Raw genomic sequence first — 22,871 nt, 5'->3', positions numbered from 1 at the left:
GAAGCTCAGAAACGTGCTGCTACTTTATCTCAGTGCTACATTATTCCAAACACGTCAAACATATCAACATCGCATTTTATCTCACGGTAAAATTGACCAGGCTTCTCCAGTTCTGCAGGTGCTTTTTAAAGGCTACTCCATCTCTGCAGTCATCTTTAAAGCTGTGGAGGGAAAATTTCCCTCCTCATCCTGTATTCATCCTTCCTTTGTGCAACACCACTGGCTGTGCTATTACACATTGTTGGGAGGAAAGGATTAAAAAGCAGAAATCTGGTCAGGAGGATTGTAAATGGCTTAAGTGACGCTGCAGCTGGGAATAACCCTGGACAAACCAGTAGGAACAGCAGGATAAGTGACCTTCCATCATGGATGGAGCGCAAGAGTGCCTGTGTCTCTGCTGATGTGCCTCTGACCAGGCGTTGCCTTAGGGATGCCCCCGCTAGCAAGGTGACAGTATTTATTTAGAATTAAATGCACTGTTTGTGTTCTTGCTATGGGGTTTTGGGTGTTCTGGCTGCCTGTGACAGGCCAAAATCTTGTCCTCATCTGAGTAATGAGGTTAAAAGGCTCAGCACTGCATGACTCAAGACTCAAACCAAAAGAAAACCAAACCCCAACACACAAAAAATATGGAAGCCAGCTGCTTTATCACAATGTTCATTAATATTCAGTTATCTAATGAAATATAGCAGCTAAAATATGTTTACAGGGAAAAGACTACAGTTTGCTAAGGGAAGGCAGGCATTTCTCATTCATGCTATGATATGGGTCAGACCTATTAACCAGCTTGGTGACAGCTTTGGCAATTTCCAAGTGACACACATAAAAGCCCATTATGCCAACCTAGTTCTTACTAAGTTTTAGCTAAGAGTTGGCCACTAGACATTCGATGTTATATTAAAAGGAAATTTGTTAGCAGGAGGCTTACAAAAAAAAAAAAAAAAATAGGGGTTTTTTTTTTTGCATTTTACGTATGAATGCACTTGTTATGTTTTTCCAGCTGGGGTACTCAGATGGAAGTTCAGCTTCTGAGGAGAGCACAATACTTGTGATATATTTCTGAAGAGGCCTTTGAATTTTATCTGCATTTCCTCCTATCAACTCAGGTAGGCTGAACACCCTCCTTGAAATCCACTTCTTGTGCTGTCTTCTTCAGCAAACAGCTGGTAATAAGAGATGCCACACTTCCCTTTCATACTACGTCTGAAAGTGTTACTAGAAGTACTGAACAAACAGAGAGGAATAAATATTGATGGAAGGCTTTTTTCCTCTGTTTAACCAGAGAAAAAAACCTTTTGTCCCTTGCGTCACAAAAACTAATTCAGCCTACCAATCACAGAGCATTCTTTTGTTGAGAAAGGTGAAGAGTAGTACTTCTTTTCCAGTGTGATAATAAAAGGCAACACCAAAAAAAAAAAGTTTCTTTCATCTTCAACTGTTCAATTACTTGATTAATTGCATCAACAACTTTGCGGTATGAGTTTCAAGCCAAATACAACTCTTACTATATATCTGATCAAATTCCAATTCTGTTTCATACTGTTCTGCAACACAAAAATGAGTTTATTAAGTTTTCATCATTCCAGAATTTTCCTGCAGGGGCAGGAACACACTCATCTCTGCTGAAGGATTTTCCCACACCCAGATGCTGTCACCTCCAGCAGAGAGACACTGTGGATTTTGTACAGGGTGTCCTGGAGAACAGTGGGGCTGAACAAGGCCAGGGGTATGTGATGTACTGCAGTCTATCAAGGGCCCATTCACTGTCAGCACAGCAGAGCACAAGGCAGCTGCTCCTTTTTGTGTGCAGGCTTCAGAGCAAATACTGCAGAGCACACAGCAAAACCAGGCTAAGGACAGAGTGCTACTTCAGGACAGCCACTTGTTACACTGCAAGGTCATTCCCCTTCTGTCCTCTCCCTTTAAAAAAGAGAGTGAAGAAAAAAAAAAAATTAAGAAAGATACTTGCATGACTTCAGGTGCTCTAGAAATGCAAGCATAGCAAATTTGTCACGGTTTAAATGCAGAAATATCTTTTCAAAGTGATGAGGTGAGTCCTACAGGGGATAGAGTCATGTGAAACTCTAAACTGATGAGCTTTAAAAGATTCTGAGAGATTGATTTAAAGATATATCTACTTACAGAACAGACTCTGTTTAAGAAACTGGAACAAAATGTGAGAATGCAAATGAATATCAGAAATGCAAACACGAATCTATGAAACTTTAATCTAAATATGTTTACCAAATATCAAGTAGCAGACTAACCAATCACTGGATTTTTTTTTTCTTTGTTGTTTTTTGGGGTTTTTTGTTTGTTTGTTTGTTTGTTTTTAACACTATTAACAGAATAAGGAGTCAAATTTGAAGTTTCAAAGTTAGTAGAAAAAGCAGACAAAAGTATTTAGGTTGCATGATATAACCTCATCACAAAAGTGAATGTACTCCTGACATCTAGAGCAAACCACTGTTTCAAGAAATAAGGAATAAAAATTCAAAGTAGAAACAAGAAATTGAAACCACTCAGCCGTACTAATGGCAGGAGGAGAAGGAAGAAAAAGATTTTAAGTTTGGCAATAAATAATACAGAAATGAGTATGAACAAAATAGAAATACATTGCACAGAGCAAGCCAAAAAAAAAGTCAAAGCAGCACAATAAAGTATCATGGTATTAAAGCAAAATATTTCAGATAGCACCTTGTTTCTTAAATAATCACCTTTTGCTCATCATTGTTATCCTTTTATATAAACATTGAGACCTGTCTCCTCTTCCTTCTTTCTAACTGTTGCAAAGTTACAACTGAACAATTTTGATTTTTATATAACAATTTTTTCCCCCCCACTTACACTTGTCTCAGATTTTAAAGGACTTTGAAATATTTATTTAGCCATCAAATCTTCTGGTCTGTTTAGCCATTTCCTGAGAAACAGCCTGCTAAGGTACCAACATTTAGGAACTTGCCCTAACACTACAATGAGTCAAGTTTTGCCTGACTTCCAATTCTCTTGCTCTCTGTGCTGTGGTTATGCCACAGCCCACAGACATTTCCTCCTAGCAGATGCATTTGATGGGAATGCAATGGCAAAGGAAAAAAAAAAAAAAAAGAAACCAGTTTAAAATGTACTGTGCCTCTCTGATTATAATTAGATTTGCACATGTAGAAATCTAAATATGATGCATATGTCTCTGCATCTCTACTCCCACGTGTGTGCCCATGATAGCAGGCAACCTTCACAGAATGTGTGTGTGATGAGAATGTGTAGCATCTGTCAGATGCTCCAGAGTTTCACTGAAGGAATAGTCCTAAAAGCAGGCCCAAAAAGAAGCTCTGCAGTATTTTCAGGATGCTTGCCTGATGTACCTAGATCTTCTCAGCTAAACATGGTTTGGTTTTTCAGTTTTCTGTTGACTGAAGAGTAGGGAAGCTGTTCAGGGAGGAGAAGCCATCCTTCAGTTCAGAACAAAGCAGATAAGAGCTTGAAGCTCTATCAGTGAAAGAACAGATAGAGCAGTGACAAGTTCACTGCATTGATCCCTTCAATTTCTGGTAGAAAGGTGGAAAGAAGGTCAGAATCAAGCCTTTCCAACTTTCCATCCATCTGTTATGCTGCTTTTTTATTTTAACCTCCCATTTCAGATTATAAATCAGGCTACAAGCGTATATTTTGAAGCCAAAACAGCACTAAAACATGGACAAAAAAAGATGTATTAAAACAACAATTTCAGCTAAATATTCTTGTACCATTCCACAAAATTATCCCCACAGTAGGATATTCTTGAAGTTAACAATTTTTCCATTAAGGACACCTGAATGATATTCTTACAGCCAGAATCAGCTTTACATGCATAGATGTGGTTCCTACATATTTATACCCAAACTGAAGACAGGCTCAAATACTTGAGAAAGTTACTTTTCTCTTTTTTTTTTTTTTTTTTTTTTTTTATCCTAGGGGTTAGTCACACCTAGGAATTTGTATGGAAGAGGTCACTTGGGATTTACTTGTGTAAAAGGGGTCAGCAGCCCAAATGCATGTCCATGGAAAACTTGATATTCCAATCCTAAAAAGCTCCACATTGGCATCCCAGTGTAACCATCTCATGAATTCCACTATGTAGCTGACAACCATGCACAAGCATTCCTTCAAATTGAACCAAATGGTAATAATCTGGTATTCACAGGCAGTAAAAAAAAAAAAAAAAAAAAAAAAAAAAAAAAACCAACAAAAAAAAAAACTTCAGAAGTTTAAAGTGAAAATTATGTTACACTAACAGTGGCTTTTAAACTGTCAGAGAAAAAAAGAAAATAATATCTATTTATATTAAATATTTTGGTGTTAAGCTTTCTCCTAGAATCTTTTTTTTTCTTTTTTAATATGCACTTCATAAACTAACTGTGCAAATGCACACATGTAAAAAAATTAGATTTTGTGGTTGCTGTTATTCAAGAGAGAAGCATCCTTGCAAATACAGGTAAGTACTGACATTCATACTGTATTTTCCTGAGAGTAACACACCAAGTAGACAGTAGTCTGCATAAGAAAATCCTGTCACATTTAGCTGAGGCACAGTAGAAGTGAAAATAAATTTTTCTGAAGGTTACATATTAGAATAAAGGTCTGGAAATTTTGATAACATTTTTCACTTGAATAGGATAATAGAGGTCTTAAGGGAATGCAAAATTCAATTACATACACACTGGAATACAATTCTTGTGGGAAGAGCTGCAGAACCAAATAACTGTAGCCTCTCTATCCCCCATTTGTAACTTTATCAGTCACCATAGTCAAAATGCATCCTTTTTCTCCCTTAGGCTGCAATCATTGACTGATCCAATACAAATAATGACGCAAGAAAACCCTCCCTCCTCTTCCTCACACCTCTGACAAAGTTCATTTACCACTTAATCATTGTGACATTTGGACCTCGGTAGGTACAAAGCCTTTTTAGCGGTTTATCAACATAAATCTTGTTGCCATTTTGATTTCAACACATCTAACAGTCTCCAGATGTCTTACTGATTGTGCACACAAACAAGTACAGAAAGAAGTATTCTCTTTTGGCTCTTTCCAGCAGCTCTCTGAGTTTAAAGCCAACTAAACTTTGAAAACCAAGGGTATACAATAAGTTACAACAGGATAGCATGGACCAAACTTGATTAGGTAATAGGATAAGATAGGTTTGTTATGTTATTGCTCATTGGAAACAATTCGGATATTATTGAATTCAGATATCACTACACTGCAGAGAAGTTTCATATGGATTCATTTGTTGCTCCTCATTCTATGTTTGGCTGTTGAAAAGAGGCTTATCTTTCTTCTTTGGTCCTCAGACAACTGAACATCGCACTAAAAACGCAGGCTCTTTTTTTCTGATTAATGAACATCAACTACTGTCCTGAATAGGGGAGCAGGAGGGAGAAGAACGAGTCACAACAAGGATGCTGTAACCCAAAAATGAGCATTGGATAAGGGAGCACATTCTTCTAGCCAGAGTGGGAAAATTAGTAGTTTCCACCAGCATCAGAAATGCTTGAAGAAGCTAAATGGCAGATTATTGAAGGATACAGCCAGGATACAGGGACAAATACAAGTCCTTCTTTTGTGGATTAAGAGCTCCTTTGAGCATCTAATTGTACTTAAGGCAACAGTGAGACAGTGTTTATAGAAAAGGGTGGGATGGGAGGCACACAGACCAGTCCATTTAATCAAGCCAGAACACAGAACCCAAAAGACTTCATGCCTGACACATAAAGAGTGTTTTAGCCATAGATGCTGGCCCTGCCTTTTACAGAGATTTGATTTAATTAAAACACATTTCAATTTTTGAGGAGCTACCTTCTCGTTTTTTACTACCACAGTTGCTAAAGTAGATAAGGGAAGAGTGGTATCAAACAGTTCAAGGAAAATGGGGAAAAATTTTGAAGTTACAAACAGAGCCCACCCTATCTGACAAGCCAGACTTGTCCAACACATGGGGGTTTTTCCACATCACCACAGTATAATTTATCCTGCAGTAACCACTGAAAGCTTCACCTATGGACTGGGTCATTGCTGTGTAATGCACTGGACAACATCCCACAAGGAATTCCTGCTACAGAGTGCTTTCCATCATTTTATAAAAGATGCAAAAGGCAAACACTAAGCTACCTAAGTAAGGTATTAAAAACTATTCATAATTGAAACAGATAATCCTCCTCTCTAACCACAAAATTCTCCACAGTGAGAAGAATATTTTGGCTCAATAGACCCATCAATAAATAAAGCACCCTGCCTCCACTACAGCCATCAGCACAAAACCCCCAAAAACCACATTCACCTCCACTTGCTGGCTTGGAAACAGAGTTCTACTTCTGCTACTGTCCAAAAGGATCAAAATGAATAAACTGCTCAAAGGAGAATGCTTTTTATCCCCAAAAAGGAACAATTCAGTACATGAGGGATGGGGAGGGATGGTGGTGTAACAGTAGTTAATGCAATGTGCCTCTAGAACAATGCATTTCCTTACTACTTCAAATGTAAAAGATGATCCCCCTCAAAAGAGTTATTAAAGACTTGCAGTTGGGTTGGCAATAAGAGAAATCAAACCCACCTTTGCAAGTGCCTCCTCAAATTCAAAAATATGCTGTGATTACTGGCAAAGCATTTTCACTCTGTCTGTGTGTGGGTAGCAGCATGTGTGCATTATAACTTTCTCAAAATTTCAGCAAAGAAACATTTTAGGATTTTAGAATTTTAGACCATCTCAGTTGTACCACCAGCCATTCCAGTCCCGTAAAAAATAAAAGCATTTAAAACAAGCACCAGACTAAATGTGTTCTCTCTTTTATTATAAGAAAATTTAAATATAGTTATTTTATTATCATGAATGCAAAAATCTTTAGATGATTGCATTTGGAGTCAGGTGAGTAGATTTAGTAATACCTTAAATCAAGGAAACATACAAATTACTAGCTAGTACTCTTCATTTATCTCCTTATTCTCTCACCTTTCCCTACTATACCCTGTACTCTCATAGGCCTTAAAAACAGATCCCAACAGTCAGATAAAATTTCTTCCACTTCAAAAATTTCTCCTAATTCCTGCAAAGTAGAGAGAAATAATAAAAAAAAAAAATCTGCTCTTGCTTCATTACATTGTACTAATTCTCATAGTTAATGTTATAATATGAAGGATGCTCATTATGCATATTTATTTTGTGGTGTACTGAGGCTGTGACAAAGCTTGGTTTATATCTCTCTTCACCCAAGTGAATGTTTAAGTTCTCTTTAATGGCTCATTTGGTACCTGAGCTCATATAAGTATTTCATTAGAATATAGGATGAGAGGCATTTTGACAATCCTCTTTAAAATATGGTAATTGTCGGGTGAGGAAGGGAAAAAAAGAAATCACCACTTTTGCAGTAATCTCAGATGTTTCAGAATTCTACTTGGAAACACACATTATACAGTTCCTAAACCACTGCTGTTGCTTCTTACTGTAAGTTTCTTGGATCACCCACTGTACTAAAAAATTACTTCTCAAAAACCATCACTAATGTTTTCATGTTATGATAGCCTTTGAGCTTTCTACTACCAGGCAAAGCATTTTGGATTATTACCTTGCCTTTTTCAAGAGATACTTTAGTTTACAAGGCCTGTTTTAAACCTGATTTATATTTTTACTCATAGTAACTTTCCAGCAAGAGCTTTGAACTGACTTTGGAGCTCTGAAGCTCCAAATTTTGACATATTGAAAAGCCGTTTTTGGATCAAAAAATTTCAGTGGAGAGCTTTATACCTAATCATAGTAATGTTTTAGGTCTAGTTATTTGTTCCTTTGAATTACCTCAATGACTATCCCATAAGCAAAATACTGCAGGCTGCTTAGTCACTGCTGCCACATCACATTTTCTGATATTCCCAATTATCCCAGCATATAGCTTGATTAACTTACTTCTCCCTGAGTTCCAAAAGAAAGTTAAGATAGAGAAAGTCAACTAAAACCAGCCATAAGCTTGTATAATTTATGTGAAAAAGACAGACATGCACTCATCTAAAGGCAGGAGAGAGATGAAAAACTAGAGAGTATCGCACTTGACTTCAATATTTCAGAAAGTGGAGTTATTTACCTTTTACTGTAAACACATCACGAAAATATTTGCCACTTTTGATATAGTCCCCAGTCTTTTAAAGACAAAATCAGGAGGTGAATCAGACAAGACAAAAAGTAATTGTTTAGTTTGGTTCATTATTAAACTGAAATTTACTTAAGGAGCAAGGTTAAGTTTTCCAAAATACCCGTTCCCTAATGGAAATGAAGGAAGTTTTAGGTAAGAGCACTTTGTACAGCTGAAATCATCATAGATAAGCAGGGTCTCTGTCTCAAACTGGTACAGAAATCATGCAAAATTTGTGTCCTAATAATGCAACCCAAGGTTACTCTCTCATTTAACTACTGTTCTTTCTTAATGATACAAGTGAAGAAATGTTGTTTCTGTAGTCTATTGATATTTATTCCATGAAGAGCAACACAATCACATTAAAATAGGGGAAGACTGATAAACTTGAGAAAAGTTTTCATCTGGGGCATTTTATTGTGGAGGTTTGAAAATTAGACCATGAACTCTAGGTAATATTTCAGGAAAAAATGGCACTTCATAGTAAATAGAATGCTATTAGGTGGACAGAAAACATTTAAGATTTCCATCCCTACAATTAACTTTCTAAAGTTAGTTTTGAGGCCATGTATTGGGACTGCAGAGTGGGTTCTCCAGTTGGTCACAGCACAGTTTAATTTCACATCACTGCCTGTCCAAGCTGAAAGCAGCTCAGCACTGCCCAACAACAGAGTGCACTTCTTGTCCTTTATTCCCAGCTTTAAAGACCTGTTGGATATTAGAGGTTTGTATGCGTAGTGTTGAGTTCACCTAAGAGGATGCAAGAAATAAAACCAGAAGTGGTAAGCTAAACTTGCTTCTGTCTGCTGAGAAGCAGAAGGTTCATGTCATAAACTTAAAGATGCCAGATATTTGCTTTTAAGCTCATGTATAGTGGTATAATCCCCTCCCTTTTAATAATCCTTCCTTTATTAAAAGTTCTGACAATTAATTTTGATCCTCACAAAGAATTTTACACGAAAAATTGCAAAGAAGCAGGTCTTAAATACTTGAAAAAGGAAAAAAATTCCCTTAACTTTTCTGTGTAGTTTAATATTAAAAAAATCACAAAAGTAGACAAAAATATGAAAGAATTCATGAAGATTTTATCTGCTCATGGAAAACAAACTTCCTCCATCAGTACTCACATAATTTTCCATTCCAATAAATAACAGGTAGAGGTAGCCCATCCATTTTCAGAATGAAACAAGAACCTCTCAATTGCAGTTCTTCAATTTAACATCCACTCTTCTGAATACTTCTGTAACTATAAGGCTTTTTTATTTTTTTTTTGTCTTAAGTGACTTGAGGTAAGAATCAAACTGCAAGATAAAACATTTAATCTGCTGACCAAGTTTCCAATTCTGTTGACTACATAAAGGAATCAAAGAGGAAGTCCAAGAAGTCAAAATGTTTCACCATTAGCATGTATTGTGGGCAAAGTCATCGCAGCTGGGGAAAGTCTACATTACCTAATTTGTCCATCCCATCTCCCTGAAGCCTCTCCAGCCAGGATGCTTGCCACAAACACCACCCCAAACAAAATAATTTGGTTTTTCCCTTACCTAAGTCTGAGAGGGGACCAAAAAAAAAAAAAAAGCATATTTCACTCTCTAAAAAAAAGTAGTTTTAACTTTTATGAGCTGAATTAAGTGTCAGGACAGAACATGCACAGCAGCTTTTTTGACTGCAGCCACAGTATAAATATTTTATAACTGAAAGGAAAATCCTGCTTGGTACTTTGTTATTTTATCTTATAGTCCCCAACAGTTGAAATATCTCAAGTCTTGCTAGTTTGGATCCAAACCTTGCTTATTTTCTTATTATTGTTATGTCATGCCCAGCAAATACAGTGTATATGACAGTGTTTCCTTTTGTAAATGGCTGTGTATGAGGAAGACTGCAAAATATCTCTGCACATATTGAGACAATTTTTAGGAGGTATTATCCTGGCCATTTCACTGTAGACATAGCAGTAGATCATCTCTTTTTCTGGCACAGTTGAAACAGCTCTAGTGATTTCAGTATTTAAAGGAAAAGCTATATTTTTGGTGAGATAATAAGATATATAAAAACACAATACACACATATTCCTATAGATTTATATCAGTTTGGCAAAAATTTATTTATGCAGGTAGACAGAAGAAAAAAGTTAAAAATAGATATTGATGTTACTCATTCTTAAGAGAAATTACATATGAGAAATGAGCTAATGTTATCACAGATAACATGACCAAGTCAAGGTATTAAGTTTATCAATTTCAAGAAACCAGTTCATCTCTTTGGACCACTCCAAGCACTCAAAGAAGAGTCCAAATCATGTTTCTCATACTCAGTAGGGAGTTTGTAAAACAAGTTTCTGATCTGTTCTTGTTGAGACTTACAGTACTACTTAGCACACCATGACTTAAGTTAAATTGCAATCTGTGAAGAGGATTATTATCCCACTGCTCCTGCCATGGGTTCTTAATGGCCACTTTACAGACTCCGAGGCTCATCCAAGATAAGAGAACAATTTGATAAATATTTCTTTCAGTTCAGCTGTACTCTCATCCCTTCCATCACCATCTTTTCTTTTTCTAATATGGCTGTAGACAATTTTGACCTCACCAGTACCTTAAACCTTCACTTCTTACAATGGTCCCTCACAACAAGCAAAAGCCTCACTGAACAACAGACACCAGTGGGGGCAATCACAGCTCCATGTGATAACATGCTACTTTTAGAATGAGGAAAAGATCAGACCCTGGGACTCCTAGAGTGACATTACAGCACAACAGAACAAATTTCTGCCTGTTCCAGAGTCACTCTGGAGCTTTTACAACAGAAGACATGGCAAACTTGTGGGGCTGTGGAGCTGAATGTGACAGGTTGTGACTGTCCTGGCACTGCCTCCTGAGCCTGGTGCAGGTGAGGAGCTGCAAGGAAGCCAACAGGGTGTGCTGCCAGCAGAGAAGCAGAGCTGCTGGGTGAGAAGGCTTTGAGAGAAAAGAGATGAGCTGTACCAAGGCATGGGAGAGCCCCACGCCCAGCAGGGCATCCAGGGGCACTCCTGCCATCTCCAGAAATCACAGGAGCAGTCAAGTCCTTTGATTACATGAGATCAGTAATAAAATCAAGGTCCAGGCTTTCCTTTCAGCCCTGCTATCCCTCTTGGTCCAGCTAAGCCAAGACCAACAAGCCCAAAATGCCACAGGGACACCAATGCCACGGGTAAGGAAGGCAGCAGGGGTTATTGGGTGGGGCATGTGAGGCAGGTAACCTAGAGCAGAACAGACCTGTATCTCCCATATCTTCATAAAACAGCATGAAATCAATCCATTCAATGATAAATTTTTCTCCAAGGCTATTACTGCTACTACATCCATTTGATTAGATAAATCATTTATAGGGAATCCTAGAGCCAAGTTGTACAATTTGTTTTCAGTTGTTAAACCAAATTAAATATGACTACAAAATATTTGAATTCAACGTTTCCTTGTGCTTTCTGAAATTAAGATGCACTTTTTATCTGAAAATATATTTGCTTCCTTCCAATATTTGTTGATGATTTATACTTTCCTTTGACTGTTCAGTCTACTCCTAGAGAAACATCCCATTGGAGCAGGTGCTGGATTCATCATCTAAAAATAGGATCCTCATCTTGTTTTCCAGCAAACTTCTGAGAGCAAAGAGCAAAGCCTGCTGGTCAGCAACACTATCTCATTTTTGGACACTATTGCTAGTGACAAATACAGATTTTGAGCACAGCTCCATCAGGTTGGAAAGAAACACTTTTCCCCCTTATGAAATATTCATTCCTGTGTGGTGGTCAAAGTAAAAAAGGAAGGCCTTTAGTAAAGTTAGACCAACCTTAAAGTTCTTAGACTTGGTACATCATGAAAGGAAGGTAAGAAAGGCTTAAATTCAGAGGGTTATTAAAAGATCTAAGAAATCCTGCTGGCTCAACTTCTATAGCACTATTAATAAAGATGCTTTTGTAGGTAAAATAAAGAAAAAAAAGATTAAAAGGAGCAATGGATGAGGGGATGATTTTAGACTGTATGAAATGTAAGAGGTGAAACTTATTCTCTGAATACTATCATATTAAAGGACATTTTGCTAATATTAGATGTGATGACATAAAATCTGATTTTCTGATTGTCAGAAAGTGACTTCTGGTACATATTTAATTTTCTTCTTAAAGACGGATTTGCTTTACACTGTCAGATGCACAGTTAATCAAACATAAAATGTGAAAACCCTTTCCCCAGTTTCCCAATTTCTTTACCAGGTCTGGATAAATTTGGTTTGCTAATGTTTTAAGCACACACAAGATAAATCCTGAGCTGTAATTTTCAAATTAATCTAAATGTCAAGGCTCTCTGCTCATTTGTCAATGAGTGGAATATTTTTAGTGTTGTTATATGTCCAATCTAAACGCTTCAGTTGAGAACCTACAATTTTTTTTTTAATATTAAGCGGGTGAATGATCAGAGCCCTATTTTTGTCCTATAGGGTCTTTGTCATCTGCTTTTGCTCAAAACGTGTCAGTTGTCCCTTGCTCTTTGATCAGATAAGTCCTTCTCTGTTCATTTTTTTGCTCTCCAAGAAGATTTTTTTTTAAAACATGAAGACTAAATCACCCTAAGCTTACAAAAACACACCTCAGTTGTGATTTTTATTGTGCACTACTGCAAAGAAACTAAAGAGAGAATGGAAAGCAAGAGGTTACATTTCTGCCTCATTTTTTCTTTATAACTCGCAAGAAATCTTCTGCAACATAAAGGAAAAAGAGACATAAATAAGGCAATGCTGAGTAACAGAGAAAACATGACTCAGGGACAAGTTTCCACAAAACAATAAGATCAGCAGAAAAAAAAAAGTAGCTACAGAGTGAAACAACAAAGCCAAAACTTATACACATTTAGCCACAAGCCTCAATTTACTGCAGTCATCTCACACTGCCCTGCAAGCAGAGAGAAGCATCCAATTCACCTAAAATTGACCTTTTACTGCAGATGGTTTGATTAACTCTGGCTGAGTTGATAAGTGCCTCACTCAGGGCCTAAAGCTTGTTGTAGAGCTCCTGACTCACTCTCTCTGCCCTCAGTGGCTCCATTGGGTGAAAGAGAATTTGAAGGACCAGGGCACACCAGCTCCTGCCTCCAGCATTCCACCAGCACAGGACAGAAGGGTGCCACCATCTTATGGACAGAGAATAAAACCACTGAGCAAAGGAACACCCTCCAAACCAGTGCCAGCAGCAATGCCAAAGTCAAACTTGCAAGTGAAAAAAAATAGAACTAGTTATAAATAGGATATTTACTAATAGAATTAGGACAAAACATCAGTATAAGAATTAGGAAAGCATTGTGACATAAGTAATACATATATGCCCTGATTTTGGAAGTTGTTTTCAGCATCCAATATAGTAAGAATCTGATTTTCTCTGTTATTGAGTTGACATCGGTTTTGGGCTGAGGCTGAGTTAGTTTTCTTCACAGTGGTTGGCACGAGGCTGTGCTTCTGATTTGTGCTGAACACAGGGCTGATAATATAGGGGTGATTTTGTCATTGCTGAACAGGGCTTAAACTGAGCCAAAATCTTTTCTGCTTTTCCTACACTGGCAAGGAGCCTGGGGATGCTTGGGGGGAGACACAGCCAGGGCAGGTGCCCCAACTGACCAAAAGAATATTCCAGACCATGGGGCATCCTGCTCACTGCATGAAGTGAGTACATGGGGGAGGTTTGAGCGATGGCATTTGCCTCCAAAATAACCATTACATGTGATAGGGCCCTGCTCTCCTGGGGGTGGGAATGCCTATGGGAAGCAGAGAAGCCATTCTCTGCTTTGTTTGTGTGCATGACTTTTGCTCTCCCTGTTAAACTACCTCAAATCACCAGTTTTCCAGTTTTTAGCCTTTTAATTTTCTCTCTATTCCCATTGGTGAGGGAGCTGCTGCCTGGGGTTAAACCACACCACCTGTCCAGGCTCTTGGTGTATCCTTAAATATCCCCTTTTACTACCTGCGATAAGTCTCAGTGAGACATAAGGGAGGACAGACTGCCATCATTTTGTAAAGAATTATCTGGTTTACATCAATAGAGTTTAAAAAAAAAAAAAAAGCCGTAAAACGGTCCAATTTTTCCTCTTGGAAATGAGGTAAGATACTGAGCCTCATCAGAGCAGATAAAAATAGGAAAGAATAAATAAGAATTATTTTTAATCAGATGGGTTGTTAATACTTATTTTGGAATACTAAAATTAAGCTAAGAACTCTACAAAGTAACTATAAGGGCATTGCAAAAAAATATTCTCTCATTCAGTTCTGGAGAACTTTAGCTTAATATGATTTTTTTGTGTTCTGGTCTTCTTGGACCCACTGACTAAGCACTCACATAAATAAAATTCTGGAGGATTAGGTTTTAGAGGTAGAATATTTATTCCAGTAAAAAAAAAATCTGAGACTAGAGCATCCTATGCTACAAAGCAAAGGATAATTTGTAAAAATTTAAATAGCAGTAGCTAGGATTTACAACTGTGCAAGCCTAAGAGGAGCTAGGAGTGCTTTATCCAAATTATCTCTTTCTTGCAAAATCCCATTGAATCTATCATGTACCTTTGTAGTGTCATATCTAACATGAGTAGAAAGTGAATATCAAACCAGGTGTGATTTTTATAAATTGCATGTACAAGAGAAGCTTTTACAAGCCTTTTTAAGTCAGCAGTATAGCAGTTCTAGCCATGAAGGGTCTTCTAAAGCAGAATTACAATTTTCATGGGTTAGTGAAGCAACAGAAGGATGATTTCTACGTACTATTTTTGTAGTGTGTATGCAAAGGAAGTAAGTGGGAGGAAAACACAAATGGACTTAGGCATATTGATCTACCAAAGGAAAAAAAATAAATCAGACCAAATATGAAACAAGATTCCATTTTTAGAATAATTAACTGAAAAATGCAGGTTAGATGAAATTTTTTCTTACACTAAGCCTATGGAGAATAAAGATGAACAAGAATTCCTTCTCTGGCATCTCCCATAATTTTTCTGCTGTTTCACCTTCAAGCATCATGTTATAACTTACGAACACTGGGCAAGTCCTCAGTCATTACAGAAAAAAATTATACCCAAAGGCCAGAAAAAATGAAGTTTCCACATTAGCAATTCTAGTTAAGTACTTTGAAGAAGCAGCTGGTGAAAAATGGGGGATCAGTAGGGCAGGGAAATTTAGGCAGGACCTTCTTTGCCATTGAGGAGTTAGTGAATCTTGCAGACCCACTCTCCAAAACATCCTCACATTATCAGCTCTAATTTCCTTTATCTGTTAACTGCAGAGAAGTAACACATCCAGGTCAGGAATCAAAGAATCATTAATGTTGGAAAAGACCTATAAGGTCATTGAGGCCAACCATTAACCCAACACTGCTATGCCCACTCTAAACCATGTCTCTGAGCACAACATTTACACTTTTCTGAAGTTCTTAGGTGGCTGTCACCAAGGAGATCCAACCTTGGCAGCTGCTAGAGCTCCATGCTTCAGCCTCATCCATGAGTTTTCCTTATTATCTGCTACTGCCACACTAAAGGCAGTGGAAGGCAGATCCCTTTAACTTCCAGTGTCCTGTCCTGGCCAGTTCTGATATTCTTTAGTAGACTTGGTTAGGGGATTTTTATTACCATTAAATAAACAGTAGGCAGTATTTTTGGATGTCAATTCAATTATTGTTCAAGAAATAATACAGCCATACAAATTAACACCAAAAAGAATATAGCATGGCACACCTCTATGTTTCAACATGTATGAAAGCCCGACTTCAAATTAGACATTCTCAAACTCAGCAATCTGAAATAGCTTCCACACTTGTCCTCTGCTTTATATTTAATCATTTATTCCTCTGTTATTCTGCAGAATTATTCTGGAAGAACTAAGAGATTAATCAGTATGTTATGAATATTGATTTTCAAAGCATGCTACCTCACGATTCTACAACAAGCCTAGCAGATCTATTCCTAGCTTTTTCCTGAGTAACCATTCTTAATTTAAAAGGATTTTAAAATTTAAAATCTAAACAGACGTTTCATAATTTGAAATATTGTCAGAACTTTGGTATTATCACCTGCCTGGTGCTTCCAGCTGCTTAATAGCTTGAGCTGCTCTGAAACCACAGCTCTCCCATTAAGTGCTAAATAAGTGTTTGATGTGTTTGGTTTGGTGTTTCCCTCCACTCCCTCTGCCCATGCACTGACTGACATTTGTCCTTTTCTTAGGCCACAGAGCGAAAGCAAGTCTATAAGTCTATTAAGCTGCAACTAAGAAGATACAGGCAGAGGAAAAAAAAAATCTCTCATACAGAACAGGTGCTGAAAAAAGGAATAAAGAAGTTTTTTTGATTCTGAGATCTGTGAATTTTTTGGATTATATGAAGTCATTACTAAATATTTGGGGGAGGGATGTTTGTAAAAAGCATTCACAAGTTTACATCTCCTTTTCAATTATTCTACTGTTTTAAGTTATGTCCTGCAGATATAGGCAGGCTATATGATAGTTTGTCACTGTCATTTTATCAGCTAGATTCTTTGAACTTCTGTTCTTTTGCATGTTGTAAAGGGGGCATGCCTGGGTGTGTTCTTGCTGGATTTTAAAGACTTGAGTAATATCAAAAAGTAAATAAATGCACACAATATAAACAGAAGGAGTAACATCCATAAAAAAAACCCCTAAGCTTACTTCCACTATGCTGAATTGCAAAATATGAATCATCTGGTTAGTCTTAAATAGAAAATGTAGTTTAGGACTAAGACTAACTGCAAATGTCAGAACACCAGAGATGAAAACATTTTGATAGACCAATAAACACATTTAGGACCTTATGCTGCGGTTAATTTTAGCAATTTTGCCTCAATCAGAAGCAGCACTTGGTTTACAAATATTTAGTAGGTCAAGTATGAAGTGTCCTTTGGAAAATTCTGTGTAGAACATTTTAATAATAAACTAAACATTTGTCCTAATCTTATTCTAAATAAACACACAAAGACAACATAATCCTTCAGAATTAACCTTTGATCAAATACAAGTACTCAGTAAAAAAGAGAGTAGCTCTTTCTCAGCTCATTTTCCTTGCCTTAGGGTATTACTTAGCAGCTTTTTTTAAATTTAGTTTAGACTCAAAGATGCATCCAACTCCAAGCTTCTCTCCATAAAAACATACCAGGGAGTATCCCCCATTCTTCAGCATAAAAACAGAAGAAAAAACAGATGTGTGCCCTAAAAACCTTGAGTGCCAAAAGTTGTTCCTAATATACCACCACAGATGTCTCCATGCCTGACTTCAGTCAGCACAATGACTATTTATGAATGGAAATCACCACATTCAGAGGGAACCAGTCCTGAGTAAGGACCACACAGAAGTCACTTTAATTAGAAGGAAAAAAAAAAGTCACTAAAATGGCACGGATTAGGTGGAGTTTCCTTCAGAGTAGGCCAGCAATAAGGCACCTTAAGTAGACACAGGACAAAAGCCAAGCACCAAATAGTGGTACCACAAAGCTCTTCCAAGATGATTATGAATATCACCTTTCTTTCCAAACACCGATACAATAAATTCAGATAAGCCTGAAATTTTCCTCTTTTCTCAACTTATCATTTTGTTTTCTAATTTCCTTGTATTAACATGGCCATGGAGATCCACCTTTCCAAGAAATAGACAATAGGAGCTCAACCAAAATGCCACCTCTCCCCCCACTGCTGCTGAAGCTGGAGGTGTGTGCATATTATCTCATTACCTGAGCAGATGGGGAGGATTATCCCAGTTCTTGGAAGCCTGATTACATAGGTGGCACACAGGGAAAGCTAATCAGAGGATGCTTTCTGCTATGTGAATCCTGGCTCATGGTTGACAATAGAGTGAAATCAGCACCACGGAGATGGACTTCCAGAAGCTTGTTCTACTAATAATGACAATCTGTGGCTTGTAAAGCAGGACTGCACTAAAAAATGCTCAAGAGATTAACTGAAAGAGAGGAAAGATTAGCTGTGAACTCCACGGCTTTTCTCAATAAGTGTCAAAACCTCAAAGCTATTGAAACATTGTTTTTTGCATTTAATATTTACAATGCTTGATAGCAGCAATGAGATAATTATAGCAGTTCTGCTAGCAAGGCATTCACCAAAGCCAAACATCAAGTCATTATTTCTGTCATTCCACTAGAAGGGGTGAGGAGGGCCAAAGAGAAGAGGAGAGCAATGCAGGCTTTTACTTCGAGATATTGCTTACAGAGGCAGAATATTTGTTTCCAGCACAAAGCATTTTGCATCTTGTGCAACTGAATTACCAAGGAGTTTTTGTTATCTCCATCCTAGTGTTGGTTTTTTTTTTTTTTTCCTTCCTACATCTTGTTAATGACCAACTCAAAAGACCAATACAATGACAAAGAAGATACATGAAGGGCACAGTCAAGATGTCAATTTGTGAAGTGCCCCAGTTTTTCAACCTGGAACACTGCAGGCTCTGTGGAATTATTTAGCTATTCTGTGATGATAATGCACGTGTGGTGTGGTGAAGCTAATTCCTAATTGCTTTAGGAATTTTTATAGGACATCTGTGATACCTATGTAGTTACAGGGGAATCCTTTTTCCAAACATCATCCATGCCTTTTAGAGATGTGGCAATTTAAACTAACCTGAAAACCCCTAAAGTAAAACCATCTCTAGGATTATGGTCTGGGATCTCTTAAAGTGTTTTTGCTCAAGATGAATCAAGCAGTATATCAGCAGCATCATGAATTAAACAAATACATTTTTTATCACAATTGTCCAAAAATGTAGCAACAAACTGGAATAATCTATTTTTCAGAAAGCATTGTCTCAAGTTAATTGGAAGTAAAATCTTCCCTTTAATATTACCTGAATGATGTCCCAGAAAACAGACAGGAAACTTTACTGCATGTTACTCCAAGGTAATCAAATCTCTCTCCTCTTTTCAATTGCTATGCTGCAAAATATAAAGTACAGTTAGAGGCTGTAAGATACATGAAGAAATTTTTTAGTGGCATTACTTGCTGGTAAAGCTCCAAAGCAATCACCATTCTGTTTTTGGGAACCATGATTAAAGGAAAATACAAAACAGTTGGGATCAGAGATGGGAGGGGAATTGTAAGAGGAGTAAAAAGCACCATCAAGGTTGAAAAGAAATTATATCACTCGGTCTAACAATCACTGAATGGAGATGTGTGTAACAACTTTTTTATCTTTTGCACTTTAAATTATTAATTACTGGAGAATAAACATTTCTTCACATCTGATGAAGATAAGGAAAGCAGTAGTGGGTTTAATAGCAGCAAGAGACTTTCAGGTGAAGTGTGCAGCACTACAGATGGTTAAGTACTGCAAGACAGTGCCTAGGGAGGCAGCCAAATTTCCATTATTATATTTAGAACAAACTAGATAAATATGCATCAGGAATAACATAGGAAGACCCAGTTCTACCTTGGGGCTGAAAGTGAAAAATGACCTCTCCAAAATTCCTTCCAACAAGTTCATTTTACAGGATTTCTGCTAGGATTCTTTGCTATCTGGCCTTCTCAGACCCCAGCAAGCTCCCTGCTTGAATGCACGACAGGTTTTTGCTGTTATCCAGATGAGAAACCAGCAATTGACTCAGGTGCTGCCATGCTGAGATGCCAGGAGTTTGCTGGCAAGTCAGCAGTATTAGTGGAAAAAATCCTTGGAGAGTTCTGCAGTAGTACAAGATTTAAAAGCTTGAATTTATGGACAGTGTTGTCCGACTGTAGATGTGGACTTGCTGTGTTTACAGCACTTCAACATGTTTTTTGTCAAAGCACATAAGGCCATGTCAGGCCACTAGTCCCCGTTTGTAAGGCAATTTAATTCAAATCAATTAGTAATATATGTTCCATATGTTCAGCTGGATAGGATTTTGTTAATATTGAGTTTGTTTGTAATAATATAGATAGAAGTAACTGCATCACACACAAAGGTGACACTGCCACACTGGATCATAAGCAACTCAATTAGGGCTTGCATAACATCCCTTACTACTTTTGCTATCTACCTTCTCATAGGTATATGAGACACATATAGACACACAAAGTCTATAATTATTTCAAAACCTGTTTTTATTTTCACAGTCCCTCATTGCCTGAACTAGTAGACAGTTTTCTCAGAAGCAAATATGAAAAAGCAATACCAACCTTCCTTAAGAAAGCAGAACATCACAAATCCCACTGTTCTTCAAGTGCAAACTTCATCTCCTCGCTCAGTAATTAAGTACATAAATCAGTATTAATACATTAAAAAAAAGTAATAACCTGAAATGTTACTGAAGAGACACTTTCTGTGTTTTCCAGCTGTGAAGAGAAAGGCCAAATTACACCAATTCCACATACTTGTGCTGCTTAATACATTGCTTGAAAAAGTAGTAATAGATGGTAGCTAAGCAGGCTGGGGGATGTAAACAATTTTTTAAAATCCTGGCCACAATTTTGAATTCTATCAGGTGCATTCTTGACTCCAAAGGGATTAATCCATCCATGTATAATCCAAATTCATGAGGGAAAAAAAAAAAAAAAAAAAAAAAACCACGACAACTTCGAGAAAATTGTACTAGTAGTTTCATAAGAAGGGCTAACTCTGAAGAGGAACCTCATCTCAAGGAAGCCAAACACACAAAAGGCTTCAGTGCTTTAACCTCTGGTTGAAAGAGTGTCTGTCTGCAGCTTTAATCTCCAGCAGGAAAATGGGCTAAGAAGAAGCTTCCACTGTATTGGAAGTTGCTAATTAAGTTCAAAACAAAAGTCAGTAAGATAGAACAAGTTACAAGAAGGTCTGCTCAAAGATGTGCAGAGTATCTACAGATACAGACCAACAAGGATATCCTAAGATATGAACTGCTGTGACCCATAAAAGTTGTTGTATTAGCTGAAAGAAATCATTCCTCTGTGGAGTAATTCAGCTTGGATAGAACATTATGGTGTTGTGGCAAACGGTTCCTATACTCCAAACCAGCTCACAGCAATCAAACCATTTCTACATGGTACAATTTTATGCCACATAAATGTGTCTTAAATGAACAGGAGTCACGTAGCCTAGCAACAGGAAACAAGAAAGGGTACTTTTCTTTGGTATGGAAGTTGTAGGAGGACTAATTACAAAAAATAAAATAAACCCCAAAAAAGCACTCACCATAACCAACCTACAGAAGACAAAAGAAGAGGACAGACAAAAGAGAATAACTGGGAGCATATTGCCTGTGAAAGAGTCACAAGTTTAACTGTATTGAGAAGACTGGAATGAGAATTAGAACAGCCTTTCAGTAAAGATGGAGGGGAGCAGGCAGTTCGCCTCTGTAGAGGATTACTCCAAATGAAGAACTTCAATGCTGACTACATACCAGCTGACACCTTTACTTGGATAGGTCAAGCAGTGATGGGTTCCCCAAATGATATTATTGTGCTTATTTTTCTTGACTATTCTTTGAATTCTTAGAAGCAGTTTTGAGCTACCCTCCACCTACTTCATACAAAACCCTGCAAGGTAATCGAAATTGGAGTGGCCACACTCCCTACGTGATCAACCTGTATAAAACTTCCATTATTTTAGTGTCAGAAAAATAAAGAAGATTGGCTTAAACAAATTCCTTTGAATTCCAGTCTTACTACTGCCTCCCTTCACTTTGAAAACCAGTGGTTAACTCTTCCATCACAGAAAGAAGCTAGGATGATAAAGATGAGGAAAGACAGTTCTGACAAATACTACCCCTCCAGATGAAGGGAGCACCACATTAAACTAAGAAGAAAAATAAGGAATTGCCTTCAATTAGCAACCTCAGCTTGAGAAACACCGGTTTACACTAAGCAATGTGAACAGATTCTAACTAAAAGGCCTGAAGTGACCAACAGCTTATATTTATTTTTCCTTAGCTAAGGAAGATTTTTGGTTGAGTTCACAAGAAACACTACAAACCAGACACTTCTTCAAAATGCTTGGTTCACCTTAGTATAGAATATGTTAACCTATCTTTTCTTTCAGTGAAGCTCATAACTTATTTTCAGATTCAACCATGATACTTATGTTAAAGAAGTATAATTTCATAGCTTTGTGTAACGAGTGTAAAATAAAACCAAAACCTACTACAAGAAACAAAATACACAAAGCAACAAGAAAAGCCACACAAAAGAGTATAATATATTTGATACATCACTAAGTGCTAAACTTTAAACTAGTAAAAAATTTCATCTGCCATAGTGGTGAGTGCATTTTCAGAGATTTTACTAATTTTAATGGAAGTTCATGGTATTTACTACGCTGCAGAATACAACCAAACTGAAAGTTACTGCTGGATTTTTCTCATCTTTATTTTCACTATGTTTGTTAACTGATAAATGTTCATGACAATTTTCACTTGAACAGAGTCCATCAATAATTTAAGAAGAAATAACTCACTGTTAAAATGGACTCCTTTCTCAGAGACTTTTCCCTTCATCTCCTCCATGTTAAAACTGGCACATCACAAAGTGACAGATGAATTTTATGAGGATTGATTCATGTCAGTCTCTGAAGAGTAATTAAGTTCAATAAAGGCCTGTCAATATCATTTGGTATCAGTTGTCACTTTATATCACATATAAAAAGTACAGATGCACACAGAGATGGACAAAAACTGCAAGGACAGAAAGTACAATTCAGCTAGGACAGGGAGGTGGTAAATATAAAATACTTGCTAGGATTGAAGT

The 22,871-nt window shown here is 37.2% G+C and overlaps 3 long non-coding RNA genes across 6 annotated transcripts in view; all 3 read right to left on the bottom strand.

Annotated features, from left to right (window-relative positions):
* LOC310905859 overlaps positions 1-22,871 on the bottom strand; it is a 476,746-nt gene that overhangs the window by 226,515 nt on the left and 227,360 nt on the right. The window lies entirely within an intron of this gene.
* The window catches only part of LOC310905856, a 137,495-nt gene that overhangs the window by 110,973 nt on the left and 3,651 nt on the right, over positions 1-22,871 (bottom strand). The window lies entirely within an intron of this gene.
* LOC310905860 lies at positions 1,867-22,865 on the bottom strand. Its single transcript, XR_014589283.1, has 3 exons — positions 22,582-22,865; positions 19,024-19,111; positions 1,867-1,920 (listed from the first exon to the last, which is right to left on the bottom strand). It is a non-coding gene; the product is annotated as an uncharacterized lncRNA (long non-coding RNA).

Source organism: Zosterops lateralis (genome assembly GCF_965231275.1).
Source record: "Zosterops lateralis genome assembly, chromosome: 2".
In the NCBI taxonomy this organism is placed as follows: Eukaryota; Metazoa; Chordata; class Aves; order Passeriformes; family Zosteropidae; genus Zosterops; species Zosterops lateralis.
This window is presented reverse-complemented; position numbering and strand designations above follow the sequence as displayed.